The sequence below is a fragment of the Alligator sinensis genome, unplaced genomic scaffold, assembly GCF_000455745.1.
Source record: "Alligator sinensis unplaced genomic scaffold, ASM45574v1 scaffold350_1, whole genome shotgun sequence".
NCBI classification, from domain to species: domain Eukaryota; kingdom Metazoa; phylum Chordata; order Crocodylia; family Alligatoridae; genus Alligator; species Alligator sinensis.
Window position 1 is genome coordinate 1899 of NW_005843047.1, and position 14370 is coordinate 16268.

Consider the following 14370-nt stretch of genomic DNA (forward strand, 5'->3'; position numbering starts at 1 on the left):
CGGACTGCCTCGGTTCGGGGCGCGGGGGGTCCCCGCGGGCGGAGGAGGCTGAGGCGAGTCCCAAGGGCCGGCGACCGCCAGGTGCCTCGAGCGCCTTTCAAGAGAGCCTTCAAACCTCCCCGCCCCCCACGGGGCTCTGTAGCATCAAAGGCGGGCCGACCCGCCGGGGTGTTTCTGAGGTCTTGGCAGCTCTGTTATTTACCCGCAGTCCAGCGCTGGCCTTTCCCCAGAGGCTGCCTCCAGCCTAAAAAAAAGGTTGGGACCTGCTGGGGTGGGTGGGCAGAGCACTGCTAGCAAAAGCAGCCGTGCTCGTCAGCTCGGCGCGGCGAGCAGGTCACAGGTGCAGCGCTGTCCCGGGCAGTTCAGGCATGTCCCTGGCAAAGGGCCGGGAGCGCTCGGCTCGGTGCCCCCCCGCCCCCCGGGTACCCGCACTACGGGCATTCTCCCGGCTTTGCCTTCCCATTCTCTTTTATGCTCCGAGCCCAAAGCTTAACTGTATTTTAACTCGAATCCTATTTCATTCTGGCAGATTCCCGTTTGTCTCGCAGCGGCATCTGTTCTTTAGCCCTGGAAGCCCTTTGAAAGGGAGCGCTGCTCTGTCTCCCCAAGCCATGCAACAAGCGGTAGGTGCGCAGGTTCTGCATGCCACATACATGTGCTGAGTGGCTCTTGGAACGCTCTTCTTAATGGGGGAGGGGGCGGTGGAAAGCTTAGCAGGGAGTCATACCAGAAAGATCTGCCACTTGAAAGTTACATGCGCTAATGTACCCAATTATCTGAATAAACAAACAGTGTGATTTATAGGAGCCTGAGCTGTAAGGCTTTGAATGATAGAGCTCTTTAACCTTTCTTTCTGATCTGTCCCCTGGAGATTTGGTTTTGAGAAGAGTAATAGATCATCAGTGGTGTTGAAGACTTGATTAAATCTATGAAGGGAATGGACTTGAAATAACACTGAGTCATTAAGCAACAAATGCAGAAAAAGCAGCAAAGATGTAGTTTTGGTAAAAGAGATTCCCTCTCCCCTTTTTTTCCCCCCAGGATCCATCTTTCAGTTTAGTTTAATCTATAATATCATATTCTGTTCATTTAGATTTAGAACAAAATAAGGGTTATTTTTTATGAAACACAGGAAGAAATTCTTAGATGGTACACATTGACTTTAATGGCTTTATGATAATTTTTACATTACCCTGTAACCTCTCAGCATGTTAGATTCTGTTTGTAGAAGTGACTATTAGTGAAGTTATTGCAATAATGACCATTTCATGCATCCACTGAATAAATGGAAGTACTATGTTGTCAAACTTATGTATGTTACATTTAAAATTCAAAAAACAAACCTAAGGTGAAATGTGCACGTCTGAAGCAAACTGAACACTAATACTTTCATAAATGAAAGTTTTATTATATTTGTGACTGAACAAATTATGAACATCGGTAAACCATTTATTTAGGGAAGTTTCCATCTTTTTCTGTAAAAATCATTCATTCATAGCTGATGTTTGTTTAAACAGGGGTCCAGCTCTTATTGAGAATCCTGGCATCTCCTTGAAGGGATGAGTGGCTTCAGCTCCTGTTTGACATTGACTGAAATATACTTAGCACCTTACAGGATTAGTACAGGGAATAATCTTCCACTTAAATGCTGGTGACGGACTTGGGGATTTCAGTACAATGCTAAGTTAATATAATACAATAATAATAATATAATATCATATAATATAATAATATAAGACCCGTTGTAAAGTAAGAAATAAGGACTTGGACCTCCTGCTCATAAATAAGAGGGTGACCTGAAGTCAGTGGCATTGCTTACCTGAGTAAAGGTTGCTAGATCTGGCTCTTAACTAGTTTACATTTGTTTTCTACTTCCTTTTGTAAAATTGTGTTTTAATACATTTCAAAACCCAAAGCTCCTCATAAACTTAATTGCAAGGCATCTTAATGCCAATGTGGTTTTCAGTTTATATGTTGAATCCAGAGAAATGCTGTTCCATAATTTAAGCTGTAAACTTAATTTACCATTTAAAACAATTTTAATTTGATAGACCACACCATCTGGATTCTAAATCTCAAAAGAAAATGCCCCATGCTCTAGAACAAATTTGTGTTTTGAACATAGTCACTGTTTTATGGGATCCACAAAAATGCAGTCAGGCTCCCCTAGCCAGCTATGTAGTGGCAGGTAGCTAATGAGCACATTTTTTGTCTACGGTTGTGCTTGTTTTATTGGCCTACAAGGAAGTTAACAGACCTGTTCCTTGGCTCATGGAGGCTAATGGTGAAGTTCTGTTGACTTTCATGGCTGGAACAGGGTAACATTTTTGGGGTTGTTTTAAAGTTTTACTGAGAGACTGGCAAATAAACGTATTTTGTTGTACATTTGATGTATGTTTTGTAACTACTAACTCTGGGGGAAAATTGATAAGGTCAATGGACCAAATACATTTTTAAGCATACTTTAATACCTTATGTAGTAGAAACAATGGATCCTTCAAATAACCAACAAATGTACTCCAGGGCAGCCCATGATAAGGTCTTACATTCTACAACTGATAGCCTGCATCCATACTACCATGCTTGCATGGAGTCCTTCAGTGAGATCCATATGGACACAGCTGTCCTCTTGAGTACTATCAATTATAGAATCTCAAGGCCTTAATTGCATAAAGATATTTGCCACAATTCTACAGACCTTTTCTCTTGTTAATCAAGTAATTCAGTGGATGGATTTATGTAGGAAGGAAAGGATTTCTGTCTGAATATTTGATTTTTATGTAGCAGCAAACCACAGTGCTATGAAGGCAATGAAAAGCAAAAGTGATGTTGTACTGAGGTTTACTTGATGATAATTAAAACTTTATACTCCCATTAATTCCCACAAGAGCCCTGCAAGGTCAGTAGGTATTAAGTATACTTTACAGAGGAGGAAGCTTGAGGCAGGAAGATAAGTGACTTGTTTAATGCCAGAAACTACAAGTCAGTGAAAGAACTGAGTTTAACACTTCATAAGAGGTCTTGATTCCCAGTTCAGTGCTTGATATACCTTGAAGAGCTGTCACTTATGTTTTGTTTATTCTTGTTCATTTGTGTAATATGAATAAATGTTAAATTAAACATCAGGAGCAGATTATTGGGACATGAACTTTCTACAGCCTTGATGGGTCATGTGTTAGGAATGTTCATTTTAAAAAAGATGAGGGAACAGTTCCTATGAAAGATGAAGGTCAGCAGTCCATAAGCCTGGAAGTATGCTATACAAGAGTACAATAGAAAAATCTCTCCATTAGTGTTATTTTAAATATTTACATAATTTGAGAGTAATACTTTGATATCAAAGAGATACATGTACCAAGTAACATTGGGATTTCTCCCAATGGTGGCTGAGGACATGTCTTATTGTGTGTGGTCAATAAAAATGTACTTCTTGTCAAATGCTATTCTATATTACCTATTTTAGTATGTCAGGTTGTTGGTGATGAGGTACCTTTCCAATTCCTCAGCACTGGGTTACAATCTATTAGCTCAAAACTGTGAAGAAAAAATTAGATTCTGTCATTTTCTGTCTAATAAGAATATGGAGTTGAGAGATTAACCTAAAATGCCATTTACATAACCATCTGTGCTCCAGCATAGTTCCCTAAGATAACTCTTCCATAAGTTGTCTTCCTGAATAAGAAATGAATGGCCACAATATTATGACTATTTTTGTGCAGGTCATTGATTCATAGATTCATAGATGTTAGGGTTGGAAGGGACCTCAATAGATCATCGAGTCCGACCCCCTGCATAGGCAGGAATCCTCTTGAAGACCCCCCAGGGTAGGGGAGAGCACCACCTCCCTTGGGAGCCCATTCCAGACCTTGGCCACTCTAACTGTGAAGAAGTTCTTCCTAATGTCCAGTCTAAATCTGCTCTCTGCTAGCTTGTGGCCATTATTTCTTGTAACCCCCGGGGGCGCCTGGGTAAATAAAACCTCACCAGTTCCCTTCTGTGCCCCCGTGATGAACTTATAGGCAGCCACAAGGTCGCCTCTCAACCTTCTCTTGCGGAGGCTGAAAAGGTCCAGGTTCTTTAGTTTCTCCTCTTGGCCTGCAAGCCCTTAACCATACGAGTGGCCCTTCTCTGGACCCTCTCCAGGTTATCCGCATCCCTCTTGAAGTGCGGTGCCCAGAATTGCACGCAGTACTCCAACTGCGGTCTGACCAGCGCCCGATAGAGGGGAAGTATCACCTCTTTGGATCTATTCGTCATGCATCTGCTGATGCACGATAAAGTGCCATTGGCTTTTTTGATGGCTTTGTCACACTGCCGACTCATGTTCATCTTGGAGTCCACTAGGACTCCAAGATCCCTTTCCACTTCCGTGCCACCCAGCAGGTCATTTCCTAGGCAGTAGGTGTGCTGGACATTTTTCCTCCCTAGGTGCAGCACTTTGCATTTCTCCTTGTTGAACTGCATTCTGTTGTTTTCTGCCCAATTGATTTCATAGCTGTATCAAAAACATGTATGTAGGTGTAGCCTGTGTTTTAAAAACAGACGACACTTACGTATCAATGTCCATTGACCCATGTTTCTCTCTCATGTAAATGTTTGTAGTTAGAGCTTCCATTTATTTTACCTAAAACTGACAGATAATCTAAATTGACTAAGATAAAGCTACAGTCATCTCACTTCAAGAGCCATTTGTTCTACCAGTGTGATAAAATAAATGTAGATGTTCCTTAATGGTGTGTAATAACAAAGAATGATTACTGTCAACAATATAACACCTTTTATCCAAATACACAACGTGCCCTATAAACTTTTACCAACAGATATATAATAGGTTTCAAAATTGCAGTTGTTTTATGGTACAGGGCAATGTCTTAACTCTTCAGCTGAGACTGTGAAGCCAGTCATAGAGGTATTGGGGATGAATCCGATGTCAGTATTGCTCCAGATCAGGGAAGGTCAGAGAACATTGAAAGAATTGGCTCACTCCTTCAGTTGCCTTGGGATTCATACAAAGTGCCTAATTTCCCTGCAGTTTAACAATCTGTGCCCAGTGTGCTTCTCTCCAAATCCCTCCTTTTTGAAGAAAGCATGTAGAGGAAGATCCAGGAAGAAAGTGAAGCTCAGAAGCTTTTAAAAAAATATTTTCTTCCCTCCATCAGCCTAATCCAATACCACTGAAATTGAGATACTGGGCATGTCTAAATGAGATGCTACAAACACAATGGACTAGTTCTAGTGCACATTAGTGCAGCAGCAGGAAAAACCTGTGTTAATGCACAGTAGAATTATTCTATTGCACATTAGCATCACAAAAAAGCATGAACCAGTTCTAATGCACAGTAGCACCGATTACAGCATATTAAGTTTAGTAACAGGAATTACAGGTACAAAACTTAATGCACCATAACTAGGGTGCATTAATGAATGTGTAGACACACCTGCTGTGACTCACTTCAGTGACCATTGGATCAGTCCCTGTAGCTGGCTGAAAAGTGTGTGTGTGTGTGTGTCCACACATGCATGCTTGAGCACGCACATAAAATTCAGTAGAAATTTTTGCAAATCTGAAAACCTCCTGTTATGTTTTATAGAGGTCTGTTTTCAATTTTCAAGCTTCCATTCAATTATTTTCAAAAAACTAATTTTGAAATTGTTGGTATCAGCAAAATGATTCAACAGGGTGCCTTTGTTGAGAAGAAGGATAACAGCATAATAGACTGCGTTAGTAGGAGTATTGCTAGCAGACCGAGAGAAATAATTATTCCCCTCTATGTGGCACTGGTGAGGTTGCATCTGGAGTACTGTGTCCAGTTTGGGCCCTGGCTACAGAAAGGGTGTGGTCAAACTGGAAAGAATCCAGTGGAGGGAAGTGAAAATGGTTAAGGGCTGGGGCACATGACTTGCAATCCCTGCTGATCCTGGTTTACCCTGATTAAAAAGTTGCAAATTCTCTGATAAAAATTATAAATTCTGATAAAACCCCAAAAATCCGTGATTAAAATTAAAGCTCCACCCCGGCCAGCTCCCATGACCCTGCTGATGCCCCTCACTCACCCCCACAACCTCCCCAGCCCTGCAGGTGCCTCTCACTCCCCCCACAACAGCCCCAAATGCACACGCACAGATATGCATGCACATACACACCAACAGGTAAGTGTGTTGGGGGGAAGAGAAAGGGCTGGGAGGACAGATAGAGAATGAGGGTGAGTTTGTGTCTGTTCCCGCTCCCAGGAGCAGGGCTGGGGAGGGCAAGGGTGACAGTGCCCCTCTGAGGGCTGCACACTTGCTGCCCGAGGGTGGGGGGGGGGCAGCTTGCATGCAGCAGCCACCACTGCCACCACCTTCCACCTTCCCCACCTCTGCCATGCTCCACACTGCTTGCCTGTGGAGCTGTGTGGCCAGCCGTGGGAAGGCAGCTTGGGGCGTGGCAGCAGTGGCAGCAGCAGTGAGGTGGTGGTGGCTCTGCAAGCAAGCGGAGCAGCCAGCTGGGGAGGGAGGGGGCCTAGCATGCAGCAGGTGCCACCACTGCCACATCCTGCCCTGCCTTCCCACAGCCAGCTGCACGGCTCCGTGGGCAAGCTCTACAGCCACATGGCTTTGCAGGCAAGTGGCACAGGGCACAACAGAGGCGACGGTGGTGTGGTGGCAGCCACCACATGTGAGCCTGTGCCCCCCAGTCAGCCAGCCGAGTGGCTTGTATGCAGCCCATGGAGGGGCACCATTGCCCTGAGCCACTTGCCTGTAGAGCCATGTGGCCAGCCACAGGAAGACAGCACAGGGCATGGCAGTTGCGGTGGTGGCTACTGTGTGCGAGGCCCCCTCCACCCCACCCGGCCAGTTGCACCACTTGTCTGCAGAGCCACCGCAACCTCACTGCTGTCACTGCTGCCGTGCTGCTTTCACATTGCCAGCTGCATGGCTCCATGGGCAAGCTCCGCTGGCATAGCTCCGCAGCCACACAGCTCCACAGGCAAGTGATGTAGGGTGCAGCAGCAGTGGGCGGGGTGGTGGCAGCCACTGCAGGATTGCTCCGGTTTCACGCACTGCTAGCTGGACAGCCACACTAGGGCTTCCCCCAACACCTCCCCACTCTCCGCTGGAGTGCCCAGCCAGCAGCACGTGGAACGTGAGCGGCTTGATTAGCCCAACCCGTCTCAGCTCCTCCATGCCCTTAAGGGAAGCCGCACATGGAGGCGCTGAGGCAGGTCGAGCTGATCAAGCCTCTCATGTTTCATATGCAGCCAGCTGGGTGCTCCATGTCTTTCCCCAACACCTCCCCAATCCCTCAGCCCCCAGCGAGCTTCCCCGCCAGCCCCATCCAATCCCCACTTACCTTACAGACTCCAGAAGGAAAGTGAGCCTGACCCAAGCCTTAGGACTGACTAAAAGCATCAGGCCCCGCCCTTCCCCCTCTCCCTCCCCTCCCCCTGCCCCTCTGGGCAGAGTTGGGGCTTTCCCACCTTTTTGCAAACAGCTCTTGCAGGCTGGAACTCTGTTACTTGCAGAGCTCTTTGCAAAAGCAGGAAATCCACAGGTTTCTCTGATAAAAACGGGATATCCACGGTTTTATCTGTTTTTCCATGGGAAATGGAAAACCCAGGTCTCTGCTTATGAGGAAAGGCTGAGGAAACTGGGCTTATTTAGTCTAGAGAAGAGAAGACTAAGGGTGGATTTAATAGCAGCCTTTCAACTGCCTGAAGGGTGGTTCCAAAGAGGATGGAGCTACACTGTTCTCAGGTGGCAGAACAAGGAACAATGGTATCAAGTTGCAGCAAGGGAAGTTTATTTTAGAGATTAGGAAAAACTTTCTCATGATGAGAGCAGTAAAGCAGTAAAACAGATTACCCAGAGAGCTTGTGGAATCTCCATCTTTGGCAGTTTTTAAGAAATGGATAGACAAGACCTTGGCTGGGATGTTCTAGTTGGGGAAGATATTGCTTTGAGCAGGGGTTTGGACTAGATCAGGGGTGGGCAAGATCCAGCCTGTGGGCCAGATCTGGCCTGCTGCAGACTCCATTTCCCAGCAGCCCCTGTGGTAGTAGATCCTTTTGGCTGCCGCTGCTGGACTCAACCCTATCCCACTGGATGCAGCTCCTCTGGACCTACCTTGGCTTATCTGCCTCACACCCCTCACAGGGCATGGGACCCGCACAGGCAGGGTGCACAGCCAGGAAGCTGGGATTAGGCTGCGGCCAGGAGCAAGACAGGTTGGCAGGACCAAGAAGACCCCAGGATAGAGTGGGATGATACAATTGGGCTGGGGTTTGCACATCTGTCCGCACACCAAGATCCCAACCTTGGCCCCGACCCCACTCCATCACTGCCACAAGATCCTGGTGTCTCCTCCAGGGGGATGAACCCATTTTGCTCTTGGCTGCAATCACAACCCAGCTTCCTGGCCATGCACCCTGTCCACACAGGTCCCGCCCCCGTCAGTGGGTGTGGGGTGGATGGGCCAGGGTACCCAGGCAGCGGCTCTGGTCCAGTGGCGGCAGCCAGAAGGAGTCACCGCCATGGGGGCTGCTTGGAAATGGAGTCTGCCACAGGCTGGATCCACCATTTTGCCCACCCCTGGACTGGACTGGACTGGATGGGCATAGAATTTTCTGTGTCTATGAAAATGATCCAATAACTGCAAAAAATTAACTGCATTTATGTACATGGACATGAATATGTTGTCCAGACAACTGGCAGACTAACTTTTTTGTTTTGTTCTTTGGATTATAAATTGAAAAGTTTTTACATATTGAAACAAAGGTTTTACCCTTGGATAAATGTGTGGCATTATAATGCTCTGAAAGTAAGGAATTAGACAGACAGGGGAATAATGTACTGTTGGATGCTAAAAGAATTTTTCAAGGTAGCTTTCAGGTGTTTAGATTCTTTGTTTGAGAGAGTGCAATAGTCATTTATTAATAAAACTTCAGATTTAACTTGGTACCCTGTATAGGCAGTCAGCCAAGCTGGCTCATGTACGGTTATACTGTACCATTAAAAAAGTATTAAAAAAGCTATTCAGCTTTGGATCCATTCATCTGGGAATTTACTTATAAATAATTGATAATCCATTGAAACAAAATTTCTTCATTACTTCTTGGAATGATCACCTCTTGTGCTCATTGTTCTTTTGAGATTCATGGAGAGAAAAAGGCAGTGCTTTAATTAAGGTGCAAGTCAGCTTGTATTCCCTGCAAAAGGCACCCAATGCAGCATAAATGAAATGCATGTCAAAGGATAAATATTTTATTGTCCTGTGGAGAAATGTATTGTTTTGGTGTATGAGAAGAACCATTTGGACACTGTATTTAAGACTTCTTTTCATAATATTGCAGGACTAGTTCTAATGATGGATTATTAATCAAAATATTTATGTCAAATGCTCAGTAATATAATACATCAAATAAAGGATTTAGTTGGTCTGCTAAAGCAATTGTAATTGCAATATTAGGGCCTAAAATTGGGAATTATTACTACTGTGAAGAATCTTGCCTCATGAGTAGTTTATTTGATTACAATTAGGGATGCACCGATAGAGATTTTTGGGGCTGATACCAATAGACGATTTTTTAAAGAAGGATATCGGTCGATACTGATCTGATTTCTGATACCAGCCCGGTGGCTTGGAGAGCTGCATGCAGCTGGTAAGTCTGGTGTGGTGGAAAAGGAGTGGGGAGGGAAGGAGTGTGGCGGGGCAGATCAAGGCCCATGCAGAAAGGGAGGATTGGGGCTGGGGCAGAGGCTGGGGCAAGTGCATGGCTTGTCTGGGGGCATTGCGGGTGGGGCAGCTCCTGCCAGTGCATGCTGCTTGTCCAGGAACTGATGGTCAGCAGCTCCCGTCTCTACTCCCACCACTCGTCTAGGAGGACATGGGGAGGGGGATTTGCCCCCAGATCTGTGCAGGGCAGCCCCTGGATCTGTGCAAAGTAGGGTGGGAAGAGTCCTACGCAGCCCAGGCCCCAGCCTGCCCCACCCCATGCAGATCTAGGGCCACATGCCCTCTCCCCCCATGTCCTCCCGGATGAGTGGTGGGAGCAGTGGTGGGAGTCGCCAGACCAGTGGCTCCTGGACGAGCAGCATGCAGCGACAGGAGCCGTACCACACCTCCCGTGCCCCTAGACAAGCTGCAGCTCCATCCTGTACCTGCCCCGCCTTGGCTAGGCAGCCCTTGCACCAGCCCCAGCCCCACTCCTTCCTCCTCCATGGGGGCCTTGATCTGCCCTCCCCATGCCCCTTCCCTCCCCTCCCCTCCCCTTCCACCATACCAGACTTACCAGCTGCATGCAGCTCTCCAATCTGCCAGGCTGTGCTCCTCACTGCCTATGTGCTGTGCTGCACCTGTGTGCGCACACAGGAATCTATCGGTGAAATTATCGGCCACATCAGGCTGATTTCTGATACAATCAATTTTCTTTATATCCGTATCAATCCAATATCAGACCAATGTATTGGTGCACCTCTAATTACAATGGAACAATCTTTATGAGCAATGATACCCCATGTGAATAAGGGTTTACAGGACTGGGACCTTATTTCAGTCAAATAATGATTAGACTTCCTTTTTGCTGAAAGCCTTTTTAGTGTCTAAACTTAAGAAAGTATATTTGTGATCTAATTTAGCAATTTATGTTATATTCATAGGAAAAAAATGCATGGCTATAATAAAATAAGCTCATCTTATTGTTGACTTGATTATTTTAAAGTTCTTTGCCAAGGTTTTGGGGGATCATTAAGGCTCTTAAAATTTGCTATCAATTTAATAGTCTAGCTCCTGTTAATGTACAGGAAATAAGTGTTCAGATCACATAATAAAGAAAGGACCCTAACAATTCTTATGGCTACTTTAGTGCAAGGTTCCAGAAGTTACTTTTATTTAATTAAAAAGTGAAAGCTTTGTCTATATGCTGTATCCAGTTGACAGTAAATCTTATGGAATAACAAAAACATAAATCCCAGATTTCAATTTCAGGCTTCATAGCTCTAGCTCTTCTGCCTATCTTTGCTGTCCTGCAAAGGAGTATATCTATGCTGTCCTCTGGATTTGTACCTTTAAAATATATTGTTTTTGATCAAAAGAAAATAATACCTATCTATTAAAATGATATATGTTCTACTTTGCATGAAGGAAAATGAGACTCTCATGTCACTTCAAAGAAATAAAAAGATTGAGATGTCCACCAGACAGGGCATGCCATGCTTTTATTGTAACAGAGCTCTCTAGAACGTTAGTTCTTAGCATTGTGGTCAGGATGCCTAGTTCTACATCCAATAAATTGTTCAGAAATAAATATGAATTCTATCATTGATAAACTGAATTCAGTTGAAAAACCCTGAAGAGGAGAAAGACCTAAGTATGCGAGTTGATCACTTGATAATGATAAGCTTCCAATGAGATCCAATCATAAAAAAGGCAATTATAATTCTAGAATGCATCAGTCACAGTATCTCCAGTAGAGATAAGGAAGTATTAAAACCCTTTTATAAAGCAATGATAAGACCTCATAAATATTGTGTATGGTTCTGATCAGGTCTATTCAACAAAGCTGAACTCAGATTGGTGGGTTTTTGGTTGTAGCCATGCTGGTCTAAGGACATAGGAAGGCAAGGTTCTTTGAGTACATGTGATATCTTTTATAAGACCAACTGAGGAAGTCTTCTTCTAGGTGGACCATAAAAAGGCTGGCATGTTGTGGGGCCATTTTGGTGCCTATAGCTGTGCCCATAGTCTGGAGGAAGTGTTGGTTGTTAAGCTATGGTCCACCTAGAGGACTTCCTGAAGAACTGCACCATCAAACCCTTAATATACCTGAGATACATAGATGACATCTTCATCATTTGGACCAAAACCCCGCAGTCTATGATTCTGATTGATTTCCACCAAAAATTCAACAATCATCACCCCTCCATCAGAGTATCACTTGAATACTCTAACACCAGCATTTCCTATTTGGACACCATGTTCAATGTCTAAGATGGTAAAATTCAAACCACCATATATAAGAAATCCACAGACCAACATACATATCTACACAGAACTAGCAATCACCCCAAACACACCAAGAAAGCTGTAATATACAGCCAGGCTCTTCAAGACCACCGAATTTGCAGTGAAGAGAATACCCGTGACCACCACCTCACTAATCTCAAAAGGACCTTCAGCCAACAAGTAGGCCTGTACGAAGAGGGAAGCATTCGATTCAGATTCGGCCAACTCAGAGGACAGTGATTCGATTCAGAGATTCGGATTACTGTCCCGAATCAATTCGGCCGAATCGACTTCAGAAGATTTGGCACTGATTCAGAGAGATTTGGCCATCGACTATAATGGGGAATCACTGAAACACCTGTAACTGTCATTTTTTGGCTGATTCAGGTAAACCTGGCAGGGATGGAAGCCCCTTCTGAGGGCATGAAGCACGCCAAGTTTCAAGGAGATAGATGTAGGGGTCTCTGGGAAACTGTACCTCAAATGGCTGAAAACTAAACTCATGTCGTGTGTGTATTAAGGCAGATCTGGATGAAAACAGCAGGGATGGTAGCCCCTTCTGAGGGCATGAAGCCTGCCAAGTTGCAAGGAGATAGGTGCAGGGGTTTAACTGCAAGGGAAAACACAGCTTCAGCCTTTTTTTCCCCTGCTCTCTTCCCCCCACCCTCCCCTCTCTGCTTCACCTCTCTGCCTCACCTTTTGTCTTTCTAATTCTACCTATTTACATGTTCACTGACATCCTGCCACACTTTTACCTTCTTTCATTTCTTGGAGTCTCAGAACAGCAGAGGCTCCCCATTCCTGAAGAAGGGTGACTGTGCCCGAAAGCTTGTCAATTTTTTTTTCCAACTACTCAGTTGGTCTAATAAAAGATATCACATCTACTCAAAGAACCTTGCCTGTACTCAGATTGGAACACATGTAGAGGAGAGCTAGGATGATGAGTGAAACTGAGGAGATTAGAGAGACTATCAGATAGAGGAGACAAAAAGAGCTTCGCTTCTTAGCAAAATGAAGGTTTAGAAGGGATAGGGTTCCTCTGTCTAAATATATTAGAGAGGGAAAAGGAATGAATTAAACTAAAAGACAGTGTACTATAAGAACAAGTAGGCTGCAAATAAATTTTAGGCTGGAAATTAGAAGGCTGGTAACCATTAGAACACTGAGGTTTTAGATTAGCCTTCCTGTAGAAGTTGTTGGGGCTAGAAACTCGACTAGTTTTAAATTGGATTTTGATTTATTCATGAAAAGGGCTACATGATGATGTTCCTTGGGATAGAAGGTGACTGGACCCGAAGACCCAGGAAGTTCCTTCCAGTCCTAAGCTCCTAGGAGAGGGTTCATATTGTTAGTTTTTGATGATTAATTGCTCAGGGAGATCTTTAAACTTATTTTTCCAGATTGCTGACTTGAAGTATTGTTTTGGGGGCAGAGAAGTATCCTGTTCTCTGCAACCTATTTCTCTATGCAGTCACCCCCTTCATGCTAACTACATGCTCTTCTTTTGGTTCCTAACATAATATTTGATTCTGCAAATATTTTCTCAATTGGATATTTTTATGGGTAAATACAAAATATAGCTTGGCCCATTTCCATAGTCAGGTTGAAGTTTTGCTTGTAATCTTTAAACAGTGCTGTAGGGCAGCAGGATCGAGTCTTATATACTTTAGCAAGCAAACTGCCGTCAATGAACAGCCAATGTGGTTGTACTCTTCTGGGACAATGCAGATTAGAAAATATGTGAGAACCAGAAAAAAAAAATTATTCTCTGTTCGGGAGAAACTTGATGTGAAAAGATTTTCCTTATCTGCCGGATTCCATGAATCCTGAGGAAAGTTATAAGATTTCCTTCTTTGAGAAAGCTTTTCCAACATAAGGGAAAATATTCATGATGTCATCTGTCTACTATGTTCTACCACCTGTTCAAAATCAAACAAATTCAGCTTCGTCTAAGCAGAGCTCTGTTCTGCCCAAAAAGTGAAGAGCCAGAGGCTCTGTGGCAAAAATGTAGCTATTAGTGGACCTCAGTCTGTTCACTAGATGGTATGCAGATATTCTGGTGAGAGGCAGATACAGGCAACCCCCACTTAACGTTCTTAATTGGTTCTGAAAAAAACAAGCGTTAAGCGGACCTATGCTAAGCAAAATCCATTTTCCTATGGAAATTAATATAAATAAATATACTTGGTTCTGCCACTTCTCACCACCCTTCCCTGCCCAGCCGCTGCGGCACCACCTGCTGGCCTGGACCCTGCACTCCTGCTGCCCTGCCCTGGGCCCCGCCAGCCCTGGCCCCATGCTCCTTCTGCCCCGCTGGTCCTGGTCTGGGGCGCTGGCCCAAGCCCCGCGCTCCTGCCGCCCCACTGGCTTGGAGCCCGCCTTTCCGC

General features: G+C 44.8%; 1 protein-coding gene across 7 annotated transcripts in view; it reads left to right on the plus strand.

The window, feature by feature from the left end:
- Positions 1-512: 512 nt before the first annotated feature.
- PAG1 (phosphoprotein membrane anchor with glycosphingolipid microdomains 1) overlaps positions 513-14370 on the plus strand; it is a 186628-nt gene continuing 172770 nt past the window's right edge. For 4 of the 7 annotated variants that reach the window (XM_025193421.1, XM_025193424.1, XM_025193425.1 and 1 more), the window contains exon 1: positions 529-623. The gene's annotated coding sequence lies outside the window, so the exon portion shown is untranslated. Of the gene's footprint in view, positions 624-14370 lie in introns of all 7 variants that reach the window. The other 3 variants (XM_014526437.2, XM_025193422.1, XM_025193426.1) reach the window with 1 other exon arrangement.